This window comes from Procambarus clarkii, chromosome 25 (assembly GCF_040958095.1).
Source record: "Procambarus clarkii isolate CNS0578487 chromosome 25, FALCON_Pclarkii_2.0, whole genome shotgun sequence".
Taxonomy (NCBI): domain Eukaryota; kingdom Metazoa; phylum Arthropoda; class Malacostraca; order Decapoda; family Cambaridae; genus Procambarus; species Procambarus clarkii.
In genome coordinates, this window is record NC_091174.1 from 31064686 (window position 1) to 31079049 (window position 14364).

The 14364-nt window shown below is 42.4% G+C and overlaps 1 protein-coding gene across 1 annotated transcript in view; it reads left to right on the forward strand.

Moving 5' to 3' along the window:
- The window catches only part of LOC138368501 (dynein beta chain, ciliary-like), a 255884-nt gene that overhangs the window by 192377 nt on the left and 49143 nt on the right, over positions 1-14364 (forward strand). The window lies entirely within an intron of this gene.

The window sequence follows — 14364 nt, forward strand, 5'->3', positions numbered from 1 at the left end:
TTTGTATGTAAATGACATATTTTTTCTATAAATGACATATTTTGTGTGTAAATGGCATTTTTCGTATGTAAATAATATATTTTGTGCATAAATGGCATTTTTGGTGTGTAAATGCTGTATTTTCTGTGTATTGCATAAATTACATCTGATTAATGGGGAAGTGGTAGCAAAAACTAGGCTATTCTCTATGAATGTATGGGTTGTGAAGTGTGTGTAGGTACGTTTGCTTGTATTTGTGACTGTGGGTTTAGAAACAAGTTAGCTGATTTGCATAGCAAGAAAAGGATTTTTTAGGTGTATAAATAATTAGCCTTTGAATATAGTGGCTGGCATCCTGCTAAGATGCTAGCTGGATGAATCGAGGTGCGACATTTGGATGGCTATTTGACGGATGTGAGGACACTTGACTAGCCTATGAACACAGCTACTAATCCGCTGAGCTGCCAGATGTACGGTAACTCTTTGCGGATTATAGTACGATATTTGCCTACAGAGTTTCATAATTGCTGTTGCGTATAAAACCGGAATGTGGGCTATTTATTATAAACTATTATTGTACACTAATATAGATGTGATGTCCTTGATTGTTTTAAGCGCTAGTTGGGCATAAATAAGAATGAGATTGGGTGGATATATATAGGAGCAGCCTCGTATGGGCTAATAGGCCTTCTGCAGTTACCTTCATTATTATGTTCAGCCCACCCGTTATGCTGCCAAATGTACGATTCTGCTCAATTGCGGTACAACATTTGGGTAGCTTTTTTAGTTTTTGAACTTATCAGTACATTATGATTACAGCTGTGGATGACTAAAATGTATATTCTTAAACCGCTGATTAGGTTAGGTTAGGTTTGGTAAGATGAGGATCGATACAATGTATATTCTTAAACCTCTGGTTAGGTTAGGTGGGGATGGATAGTCTAGCCATTTTGAATAACAACATTTAACAGACTACATATGCAAGTACCATGCCAAGACCGCATTGACTATTTGGTGACGTTACACACAGTTTGAAAAGTCAAGTCACTGCGGGGGAGCCTTAACCCGTATTTGGTAATGGGAGCTAATACCCTATCCCTATACTGAGGTCGCTTTTTGCGACATCGCTAAACAACAACAAATCTGTAGAAATGCATTTTGTTTTCATTTTATAATAGGTTAGGTCAGGTTAGTTTGATAGGGTTTATGAATTGAATAACAGAAAATATGAGCAATGAGCAAAAAAATTCAAGCACCAGAGCATCGCCAGTGATGAAACACAGAGTACAGTTAAGGTATTGAGAGCGATTAGGAAATGGGACTAATGTGCGAACCTCCTAGGAACCGCACGTAGAACGTCGGCTAAGAGCTTTGCACTCATTGGCGCATCACACCGCATTAGGGATGAAGACCTTAGAATGAAGGTAACTGCAGAAGGTCTTATTTAAAAAACATGAGAGGCTTACTGTTACTCATCGTAGTTCATATATATGTATACTGAATGAGTATTTTGATTTGTTATATGCTGCAGTAAGGTGTGCAGAGGCAATTTTTTTTAGCTAATTTGAGACATACAATGCACTAGCAGTGAAGGAGGAATTATGAACATAAGAATGAAGGTAACTGCAGAAGACCTATCTGACCCATACGAGGCAGCTCCTATATACAACCACCCAATCCCACTCATATATATGTCTAGAATTAAATAAAAATGACTGAGCCTGTTGGTGTAGCCTGTTTTGTAATTTTTTATATTCGTATGCACTTGGAATACTACTGAATTCCCTGTTGAAGTCTGCCCATGCTCAATAAACGATCCTTGAAGAAAGATTGACAAAGCTTAAATTACATTCTCTAGAAAAGCGAAGAAGAAATAGGGGTGATATGATAAAGGCGTGACTGAATGGGTTCATTGACTATAAGGCAATCACTAGCCATGGTAACTATAAACAAGTGGGCCAAGTCACGACCTTTTAATCCCCTTGAGTGAAATTTGTATGGACTATAAGGCAATCACTAGCCGAGGTAACTATAAACAGGTGACCCAAGTCACAATCTTTTAATTCTCTCTAGTGAAATGGCTGGCCCTGGAAAGCTACCAATCACTCGCTGGGGTTACAGGAAATACACGCGCCTTAGACCAGCTTTTTAATCCCTCTGAACGTACATGTGCAGGAGTCACTGAGCGGCTAGCTGGTGACGTCATAAACCATTAGCAATGCCTGTGCAGGACCACCGGGCTAACGAAATTCAACTATGACATGGACCGACCTTATAATCCCCTCGAACAAAATGGGTGAGGCCTAGGAGCGTACCTTTAATCTTACATTTTGGAAAATTGCATATGATGGACGGGAGCGGACGATAAGTGATTGAAAATATTAGGAGACTATGAGGCACGAACGAATAAAAATTGAAAAAACATACCCCGGGCTAGAGCCATCCGTCGAAAAAAGGAAAACCATCTTGATGCAAGTCATGACCGCCTGGGAAAAATGAAAGCCTCCCCTGTTGCAAGTAGCGATCGTTGGGAAAAGCAAAACGGTCGTGACTTGGCATCATTTCAATTACTCTTGTGATGTTCAGTATGTGAACGATGCCTCGCCTGAAAGTGTGCCTGTGTCTTGGGGGTCCCGTTGTGCGAGGTGAAACGGTATTGTCTGGTATTCCTGGGGATGTTGAAGTGCCTCCTGATGGCGGACGTCATCTTCTAGGCCAGCTGACATGGAATGGGGGAGATGGTGGAGAATGAGCAGCACCGGATTATGGGTGATGGGTTGTAGTTGACTTTATGGAAGGATTCTGTGGACACCCGTGATTGTGATACCCGGCCGGCTGAGAGTTTGAGCAGCTCAGTTGACTGTGAAGATCACCTTGGGTGATGGGTTTATCTTTCCTCATTTTTGTGATGCCTAGAACACTGTGTTGTGCGATGATTAATGTGAATGGGCTCTACTGCAGTGTTAAACAACTCATCTTGTGTCGCTGACTAAATTTCACAGACTGGATATAATTTTGTTCCTGAAAGGAACATAATGTTACATGTGTTCAGAAATTGGAAGACCTGAATTGTTATTTTGAGATATTGTTAAACCCATCTTCGTTGTCGAAGGGGGGAAACGATGATTCTGGAGGCAAATGGGCGGGTATTCGTATTCTTTATACAGAATTGGACGATACAAGGAATGTGTTATTTGATCGTGTGTCATTTCTGGGGATGGTGTTTTCCTTCTTAAACGTGGATGCTTTTTCGGGGATCTCGCCGGAAACAGGAGAGGGAGGAATATTTCTCCTTTGTTTGCTGGACTACATGCGAGATGATTCTAGCCGTATAATATTTTGTGGTGATCTTAATTGTGTGACCTCGGAGAGGGACTGTAGCACCAACTCCTAGGCTGCTGTATCGAAGGCGTTGGTACGAAAACTGTCCTGTCCGTGATGCTTATAGCACTGCAGGGGAGGTTCCTTGTTACACTTATGTTAGAAAGGCTTATGGTTCTTGGATTAATAGAATGTACCTGTATGGACGGTATGGTAGGAGTTTCAGCCTTGATACGGCCCCAGTTAGTTTTACTGATCCCTGCGTGGTGGTTGTTGGTGTTGAGGTTAATGATCAGATTGGGGTTGGGTCGGGTTGGTGGAAGTTGAAATGCAGTTTGCTTCAATGTCCTGATGTTGTCTGTACGTTCAAAGAGCTGTGGGGTGGTTAGTACTTTTAATGGGACACTTTAATTGTCTCCTGGAATGATGTGATGAAAGTAAGCTGGAGTGCAAACGGTAGTTCATGCTGTGGTCTAAGCGTAAGTCGGCAGAGAGGGTTGAGCTTTTGGACTTGTTACAGGCCTGTGCCCTTTAACCCTTGAGGTTGAGCCATACAATGATGAGGACATTGTATGGCTTGATGAACAGTGGTGTGGATAAATTTGGGGGTCAATGTTCGGCTCAGAAATAGTGAGAGATTCCATGATGAGGAGGATTTCTATTATCGGCTGAGGCAGAAAAGAAGGCGACGATCCCGGAGATAATGACATGTCTTAGGATAGATGATGGTGTGGTGCTCACAAATACAGATGGTGTATTAGGTTGTGTGAGGGGCAAGTTGGAGGAACTCTATAGGAAGGTGGGGAGAAACGCAGGTCGACAGAGTGAGCTTCTTGTCAACTGTTCGAAGGTGTTGTCTTTGAATGATAATTTCCCTTTGCTGACAGAGGTTTCTGAAACAGAGGTGTGGGATATGGAACACGGTTTGGCAAAAGATTGGTCACTTGGGAGTGATGGTTTACCGGTCAAGTTTTTGTGAGCATGTGGGAGGTGATTGGCTGTGACATTTTACAGAAGGTGAGAGATTGTTTCCGAAATAAGGTGATCAGTAAATCTCAATCTTACAGTATTGTTCGGCTCCTTCCGAAATCCGGGGATTTGCAAGGTTTGGCCAATTGGAAACCTCTTTCCGTGTCACATCAAGATTATAAATTAATATCGAAACTGTTGGCGCACCGTCTGTGGCTTGTTTTGGCTTGGATTGTGTCGCCGGATTGGGGATGTTTGGGGAGTTCCTGGTCGTTCGATTGGGAGTTGTAATAATTCCATTAGGGACATAGTGTTTCATGTAACTGAGAATAATATTCAGACTTCAATTATTAATTTGGATTGGTCTAAGGCCTTTGATAAAGTTGATCTTAAGTTTGTTTACCAGGTTTGTGTCGGGTGCGTGTGGCTGAGGGTGTTATTTCCTACGTGTGGATGCTGTATCGTGGGTGTAGGAATAGTGTTAGTGTCAACGTGCTACTGAGTGCTCCCTTTGCCATTGAGAGATCAGTTCGGCAAGGTTACCCACTTTCCAGGGTGTTATATGTGTTGTTTAAGGAACTCGTTGCATTTGACGGTGATAATGAGTCGATTGATAACACACAGAAATCACAATAACGTGTTGCATCAATGAAAAAATCCGCAAGGGCCGTGACTAGGATTGGAACCTACGTCTGTGAGCATCCTAGATGCTGCCTTAATCGACTGAGCTACGACATGGAAAAAGAGTTGAAACCGAAGTTCTACTGAACTTCGGTTTCGAATGATTTGAATGTTTTGGGGAACTGGATGCCGTTGACACTTCTGAATACAGATTACAATATAGTAGCTAGATTGTTAAGTGAGAGACTTAGTGAGGTAATAGAGGTGTGTATTTCAGGAGAGAGTTGTGGGGTGCCGGGTGGGTCGATCATACACCACAACAACCTGATGAGACACGTATTTTATCGCATCCAAAAAGGTGGGATTTAAGCGGTACTGGTCGGGCTGGATTGGTCGTTAGCTTTTAAAAGGCTCGACATATGGTGTGTTTGAAACCTTGGTAAGGCTTTCACTTTAGAGAGATCGGTGAGGCAAAGATGTTCATTGTCGATATCATTGCTCGTCTTACACCAGGAGCTGACATTACACTGACATTTCCACATCACACGATAATTTACAAAAAATATAATATATATACATAAACAGGCAATAATGAAATGGAACAAAATAAGTTTATATAAATTTATATACGTATCCAGCTATGAGTACGTAACATACCCCTAATACCCAACACGCAGAGTCGAGTATTAGTAGGGAGGGACTTGTGGAAGTACCTCCACACCACTTCCTGTGGTCGTGGTTCAATATACTTAACATTAATCTTTCCCCGCAGCTCATCCCAGTTATACAGAGGGCACGCCTCCTTCACCATAGACCACGCACCGGGATACAGTAGCTCATACATCCTTTTCCTCGGCAACCTCACATAATCCTTTATATTGCAAACTAGCTGTACCCGACCATGCAATGCTGTGGCTCAGCAACGCATGTGCGTTGCTCAGCAACAGTAACCTCCCCTGTCCCCTCGTCCTCCCCACCATTACCCCACTCCCCTGTCCCCTTGTCCTCTCCACCATTCCTCACTCATTTGATGCACTCCCAAATGATCTGATGTTCCCATCAGAAAACTGGAAACATCAAATGATCTGATGTTCCCGTCACTGAAATATAAGGAAAGGAGTTAAAAAACTAAATAAAAACAATAAAAAACAAATAAAAAACAAAAAAACTATGCTCACAAAATGAACGGTATGGTAAACAACACAGCTCAATTCCAACACAATGTCACAAAATAATTAAATCATAATGAAAATAAATCGAAATCCATGAAAATGCAATTTATCAATGAAATTAGAAACATTGAAATTAAATTGTAGCATATATAGTATTACGTGGGTTGCTCTTACCTCCAACAGATGGTGTTGTTTCTTAAAAAAAATTTTTTTTACATGTCACAGGTGTAGCACCTATACTTATACTTACAAAATGAACAGTATGGTAAAAATCACAGCTCAATTCCAATGCAATGTCACACAAAATAATTAAATCAAAATTAAAATAAATAGATGTCTATGAAAATTCAATTTATCAAGGCAATCGAAAACATTGAAATGAAAGTGTAACATATTTAGAATAGCGTTTGTTGCTATTACGTGCAACAGATGGCGCAGTTAAAAAAAAAACATGTTTTTACCTATCACAGGTGTGGCATGTAAATAGCAGGTATATAAAAAAAACGCGCATTTTTTAATGGAACGTTGTGTAAAAATTTCAAAGCAATCCATGAAGAACTTTCGGAGATTACAGCATGTGTTGCTCTTACATCCATCAGATGGCGCTATTTTTCACAAAAAGATGTTTTTTCCTGTCATAGGAGAGGCATGTATATAGTAGGTATACAAAAGCATGCGCGTATTCGAATGAAACGTTGTGTGGAAATTTCAAAGAAATGTGTAAAGAAGTTTCGAAAATTTCCCTCTCAAGAAAAACACAGTTTAAAAAAATATGATTTTTTTTATGTCCCAGACGTGACATCTATATAGTATGTATATAAAAACCCGCTCGGATGCGAATGGAACGTTGTGTGAAAATTTCAACGCAATCAATGAAGAACTTTCGGAGATTAGCGATTTTGAACAAACGAACATTTCCATTTTTATTTATATAGACTAGCAGTACCCAGCCACAGCAACCTTCCCTGTCCCCCAGTCCTTCCCACCATTCCCCCCTCACCTTTCTCCTCGGCCTCTCATCCATTCCCCACTCCACCGTCCCCTCGTCCTCCCACCATTCCCCACTCCACCATTTCAAGAAAAGCATAGTTTTACCTGTCACAGGTGTTGCATGTATACTTATACTTACAAAATGAACGGTATGGTAAACAACACCGCTCAATTCCAACACAATGTCACTCAAAATATTTAAATAAAAAATTAAATAAATCGAAATCTATGAAAATAAAATTTATCAATGCATTCGGAAACATTGAAATGGAATTTGTGACATTATTTAGTATAGTGTGCATGTTGCTATTATGTGCAACAGATGGGGCTGTTTTTCAAAAACGCATGTTTTTACCTGTCACAGGGGTGGCATCTATATAGTAGGTATATAAAGAGACGCGTCTACTCGAATGCAACGTTGTGTCAAAATATCAAAGCAATTGGTGAAGATCTTTCGGAGATTACAGCGTGTGTTGGTTTAACGTTTAACAGATGGCGCTTTTTTTCAAAAAACGCATGTTTTTCCTGTCATAGGTGAGGCATGTATATAGTAGATATATAAAAAGGCGCGCCTATTCGAATGTAACGTTGTGTCAAAATTTCAAAGCAATCGGTAAAGAGGTTTCGAAGATTTCCCTCACTTGAAAAACAAAGTTTTTCCGAAAAAGCATGTTTTTTTTACCGTCATAGACGTGACATCTATATCGTATGTACATAAAAATTTGGCTGGATGCGAATGGAACGTTGTGTGAAAATTTTAAAACAATCGGTGAAGAACTTTCGGAGATTAGCGGTTAGGCACAAACGAACATTTCCATTTTTATTTATATAGATATGCCGCAAAACGTCAATCACACATGAATAATATGGAAGGGTCACAAAGACATCATCACTGTATGCAAACAATTTCAACAAATAACCTGTACGCGGTCATCAATAATAATATCCCAAAATTCTCACACCATCCCAATTCAACAGCTCCCTAATAGATGTTACACCCAAAATAGCCAACGTCTTATAAAACACATTCTGGACGCCTATCCCTCCTCTTTTTTTACTCTGATAAAGCGTCGACCGCCTGAAAGGCTGGTACTTGACAGACCACCTATATCTAAAAATCACCTTATTAATTTACATCGCCAGCCTTCTACTCATCGACAAACCGTGAGTCACAAACCATACTTTCGATACCACCTAACAATTCACTAAAGCCGCCATTTGGTACAGGGTTAAAATACTTGCTGATAAGAGGGACGTTGCTACTCAAACACTGTGATACACACCCCTCTGCATCCAGTCCTCAGACCAAGTTCATTCCATCCAGTGGTCGACCCCAAAGACGCATTCATCAATTTTAACATGCTATTCATTCAAAACATGAATTTTCTCAAATATAAATTAATATTATTATATACATTAACATACTGTACATATTTTGGCATTGGTTAGGTTATGTGTTTAGGTTCTGTTGGAGATTATTTGTATATGTATTACGTGGGTGAAGCATTTAGAGCATTTTGGTTCTAACAAAATTCGACAGTGAAGCACTTCTCCAGCCCGTCCTCCAAACAAAGACCCAAAAGTGATTCCATGCACCCGCCAAATCCCCAGCTGTTTATGAATGAAAAACGGTTTACACTCAACTCAAAACTGATTTCGTTCGAACATTTCCGGAACAAATGCTTCACTGCCGAATTCTATTCGAACCACAACGCTATAAATGCTTCACCAACGTACTACAAATACAAATAATCGCCAACAGAACCTAAACACCTAAACTATGCCTATATATGCACAATATGCTAATATATTATAATACTAGTTTGTATTTTGGAAAATTCCCATTTTGAATGAACAGCATGTTAAAATTTATGAATGCGTCTGTGGGGTCGAACATTGGATGTAATGGACATGAGTCGAGGACGGGTTGCTTCTAAACAAAGACTCAAAGTTTATTCCAAGCACCCCGCCAAACGCCGTTTATGAATGAAAAACGGTTTACACACAACCCGTCCTCAGTCCAAGTCCATTCCATCCAGCGGTCGACCCCAAAGACGCATCCATAAATTATAACATGCCGTTCATTCAAAACAGGAATTTTCTCAAATATAAATTAATATTATACTATATTACCATATTGTTCATACTTAGGCACTGGTTAAATTAGGATAGGTGTTTAGGTTCTGTTGGCGATTATTTGTACTTGTAGTACGTGGGTGAAGCATTTATAGCGTTGTGATTCGAACAAAATTCGTCAGTGAAGCACTTGTTCCGGAAGTGTTCGGACGAAATCAGTTGTGAGTTGTGTGTTAACCGTTTTTCATTCATAAACTAGGGGTTTGGCGGGTGTATGGAATGGACTTTGGGTCTTTGTTTGTAGGACAGACTATTACACACGACAGCCAATTCATGAAGTTCGAACGCTTCAGGAACAAGTGCTTCACTGACGAATTTTGTTAGATTCATAACGCTGTAAATGCTTCACCCGTGTACTACAAATACAAATAATCGCCAACAGAACCTAAACACCTAACCTAACCAATGCCTAAATATGTACAATATGGATATATAAAACATTAATTTATATCTGATAAATTACCTGTTTTGAATGAACGGCATGTTAAAACTGATGAATACATCTTTGGGGTCGACCAGTGGATGTAATGGACTTGGTCTAAGGACGGGTTGTGCCTAAACCGTTTTTCATTCATAAATGGGGGTTGACGGGTGCATGGAATGAACTTTGGCCTTTGTTTATGATGACGAACTGCATAAAATTGACACTATGGCACTCCAAGGGTCTTAATACACTCGACTACTCGAATACAAACACCATTCCAGTTGGACTTATAAGCCCAATGACCAAACCCCATCATACACATCTCCCTATTGATCAGGACACCCGCCTCCTTTCACCAGCACATCCTGAACAGCCAGCACTGAAGCCTCACCCAATACAAACACCGTGGTGTCATCACCATACCCAATAACAGGGAGAGACATCGAATTCGGCCGAGATGGAAGAACTATCAAAGCTCTCATTTTTTCAACGACAAATGCTGCAGGGGGTTCCTGAAACAACACATATAGCATCCTGGAAAGTAAGTAACCCTGCCGAAATGATCTCTCAATGGCAAAGGGAGCACCCAGTAACCCCATTCACACAAACACTACTCCTACACTCACGATTCAGCATCCACACACAGGAAATAACACCCTCGGCCAAACGCACCCTACGCACAACCTGGTAAACAAACTAAAGTTCAACTCTATAAAAGGACTAAAGACCAATCGAAATAAATCAATGAAGTCTGAATATTATTCTCGGTTATGAAAAGCAGTACATCCCTAACAATGTTATTACAACTCACATACCTGTCTATGTGTGTGATGTTATAACTGTCTCTGTGTGTGATGTTATAACTGTCCCTGTGTGTGATGTTATAACTGTCTCTGTGTGTGATGTTATAACTGTCCCTGTGTGTGATGTTATAACTGTCCCTGTGTGTGATGTTATAACTGTCCCTGTGTGTGATGTTATAACTGTCCCTGTGTGTGATGTTATAACTGTCTCTGTGTGTGATGTTATAACTGTCTCTGTGTGTGATGTTATACCTGTCTATGTGTGTGATGTTATAACTGTCCCTGTGTGTGATGTTATAACTGTCCCTGTGTGTGACGTTACACCTGTCTCTGTGTGTGATGTAATACCTGTCCCTGTGTGTGATGTTATAACTGTCCCTGTGTGTGATGTTATAACTGTCCCTGTGTGTGATATTATAACTGTCCCTGTGTGTGTGATGTTATGACTATCCCTGTGTGTGATGTTATAACTGTCCCTGTGTGTGATGTTATAACTGTCTCTGTGTGGGATGTTATAACTGTCTGTGTGTGATTTTATAACTGTCCCTGTGTGTGACGTTACACCTGTCTCTGTGTGTGATGTTATAACTGTCCCTGTGTGTGATGTTATAACTGTCCCTGTGTGTGATGTTATAACTGTCCCTGTGTGTGATGTTATAACTGTCTCTGTGTGTGATGTTATAACTGTCCCTGTGTGTGATGTTATAACTGTCCCTGTGTGTGATGTTATAACTGTCCCTGTGTGTGATGTTATAACTGTCCCTGTGTGTGATGTTATAACTGTCCCTGTGTGTGATGTTATAACTGTCCCTGTGTGTGATGTTATAACTGTCCCTGTGTGTGATGTTATAACTGTCCCTGTGTGTGATGTTATACCTGTCCCTGTGTGTGATGTTATAACTGTCCCTGTGTGTGATGTTATAACTGTCCCTGTGTGTGATGTTATACGTCCCCAGTGCCACAGGTGTTGTTCCTGAACGTCCCCAATGCCAGAGGTATTCGTTCTGATCCTCTTTAGTGCCATAGAAGTTCTTCCTAATCGTCTCCCGAATCACAGGTGTTTTTCCTCGATATTCCCCAGTGCCACATGTGTTGCTCGTAATCCTCCTCAGTGCCATAGGTGTTGTTTCTAATCCTCCCTAGGGCCATAGGTGTTGTTCCTAATCCTCCCTAGGGCCATAGGTGTTGTTCCTAATCGTCTCCAGTGCCACAGGTGTTGTTTCTGAACATCCCCAGAACAACAGATGTTGCTCCTAATCATCCCCAGAGCCACAGGTGTTGTTCCCGATCGTTTCCAGTACCAGAGGAGGTGTTCCTAATCGTCTCCAGTGCTACAGCACAACCTGTCCACTTAAAAAGAACGTCGCTTTTGGCCGTTTGCCCGTATGGCCAAATATGGACGAAATTTGAAAATGAACAAAAATTGAAAATAAATTTGGGAGTTTTTTTTCAACAACAGTAAGTTAAGGGTCCTCTGATATGTTAGGTGGGCAGGAAATTCTCATAAAGTTTCAAAACGTTATGAAAAACGTTAATTGAAAGTTCCTCTTCTAAGCTGTCCGAGGAGGGCCGGACGACTCAAACAGAAAACGGAACAGTACGTCACTTTTGTGAGTCGATTTCATTTCAAATTACGTCCAAATTTGACCATAGTGAGCATACGAGCCAAAAGTGACGTTATTTTTAAGAGGACGGGTTGACAGGTGAACTCCCACTTGGAGTTCAGCATACACTACTCCTCTGGTATGATGTTCTCTCACTCACTTCATCCAGATAAACCGTTGTAGTTCTCTCACTCACTTCTCCCTGACAATCGTTGTAGTTCTCTCACACAAACGTTGCAGCTCTCCCACACAAACGTTGTAGTTCTCCCACACAAACGTTGCAGCTCTCCCACACAAACGTTGTAGTTCTCCCACACAAACGTTGCAGCTCTCCCACACAAACGTTGCAGCTCTCCCACACAAACGTTGTAGTTCTCCCACACAAACGTTGCAGCTCTCCCACACAAACGTTGTAGTTCTCCCACACAAACGTTGTAGTTCTCCCACACTAACGTTGTAGTTCTCCCACACAAACGTTGTAGTTCTCTCACACAAACGTTGTAGTTCTCCCACACAATCGTTGTAGTTCTCTCACACAAACGTTGTACTTCTCCCACACAATCGTTGTAGTTCTCTCACACAAACGTTGCAGCTCTCCAACACAAACGTTGCAGCTCTCCCACACAAACCCCCGAAATCTCTAACGTGAGGACGTTCACTCACTGGAGCTCAAAATGGCGCTCCATAGGCCGCCTACAAAAAAACATGATTGCCTTGCAAGGCTTCTTCAGCTCCTGACTTGAGGTGACATAGCCGCCTGGCTGGCAGGTTCCTCACATAAACACCTGCTTAGTTCCCTCCACTTGAAGGAGCACACAGTTAGGGGTGTCTCCTCTGCCAGGAGCTCAACAAAGCCCTCCTCCCTGACTTCTGTGACTCAAGTAAGGTCATGACATCCCGCGAGCATCACATCATGTCTCACATCATGGCACCAAAGTATCGACATCTCATTTCATGTCATTTATTTACATGCTCATCCTCTGCTCATATTTTTAAATTATTCACTGACGTTTATTATATATTTAAGATATATATATATTTTCTCTGACCTCTCAATCAGGTCCAGATTGCCGAATAATCCTCACTGAGGTAGACTCGCTCTTCAGGCTACCTTGGTTCATAACACAGCACACTGAGGACCAACAGAGAGACACAGCACACTGAGGGCCAGCAGCGCGGCACAGCACACTGACGGCCAGCAGCGCGGCACAGCACACTGACGGCCAGCAGCGAGAGACACAGCATACTGAGGGCCAGCAGAGAGGCACAGGACACTGAGGGTGCCTCTCTGCTGGCCCTCAGTGTGCTGTGCCTCTCTTCTTGCCCTTATTGTGCTATGCCTCTCTGCTGGTCCTCAGTGTGCTGTGCCTATCTTCTTGCCCTAAGTGTGCTGTGCCTCTCTTCTTGCCCTAAGTGTGCTGTGCCTCTCTTCTTGCCCTAAGTGTGCTGTGCCTCTCTTCTTGCACTCAGTGTGCTGTGCCTCTCTTCTTGCCCTCAGTGTGCTGTGCCTCTCTTCTTGCCCTCAGTATGCTGTGCCTCTCTCCTTGCCCTAAGTGTGCTGTGCCTCTCTTCTTGCCCTTATTGTGCTGTGCCTCTCTGCTGGTCCTCAGTGTGCTGTGCCTATCTTCTTGCCCTAAGTGTGCTGTGCCTCTCTTCTTGCCCTAAGTGTGCTGTGCCTCTCTTCTTGCCCTCAGTGTGCTGTGCCTATCTTCTTGCCCTAAGTGTGCTGTGCCTCTCTTCTTGCCCTAAGTGTGCTGTGCCTCTCTTCTTGCCCTAAGTGTGCTGTGCCTCTCTTCTTGCACTCAGTGTGCTGTGCCTCTCTTCTTGCCCTCAGTGTGCTGTGCCTCTCTTCTTGCACTCAGTATGCTGTGCCTCTCTTCTTGCACTCAGTGTGCTGTGCCTCTCTTCTTGCCCTAAGTGTGCTGTGCCTCTCTTCTTGCCCTTATTGTGCTGTGCCTCTCTGCTGGTCCTCAGTGTGCTGTGCCTCTCTTCTTGCCCTCAGTGTGCTGTGCCTCTCTTCTTGCCCTCAGTGTGCTGTGCCTCTCTTCTTGCCCTCAGTGTGCTATGCCTCTCTTCTTGCACTCAGTGTGCTGTGCCTCTCTTCTTGCCCTAACTGTGCTGTGCCTCTCTTCTTGCCCTAAGTGTGCTGTGCCTCTCTTCTTGCCCTCAGTGTGCTGTGCCTCTCTTCTTGCACTCAGTGTGATGTGCCTCTCTTCTTGCCCTAACTGTGCTGTGCCTCTCTTCTTGCCCTCAGTGTGCTGTGCCTCTCTTCTTGCCCTCAGTGTGCTGTGCCTCTCTTCTTGCCCTCAGTGTGCTGTGCCTCTCTTCTTGCCCTCAGTGTGCTG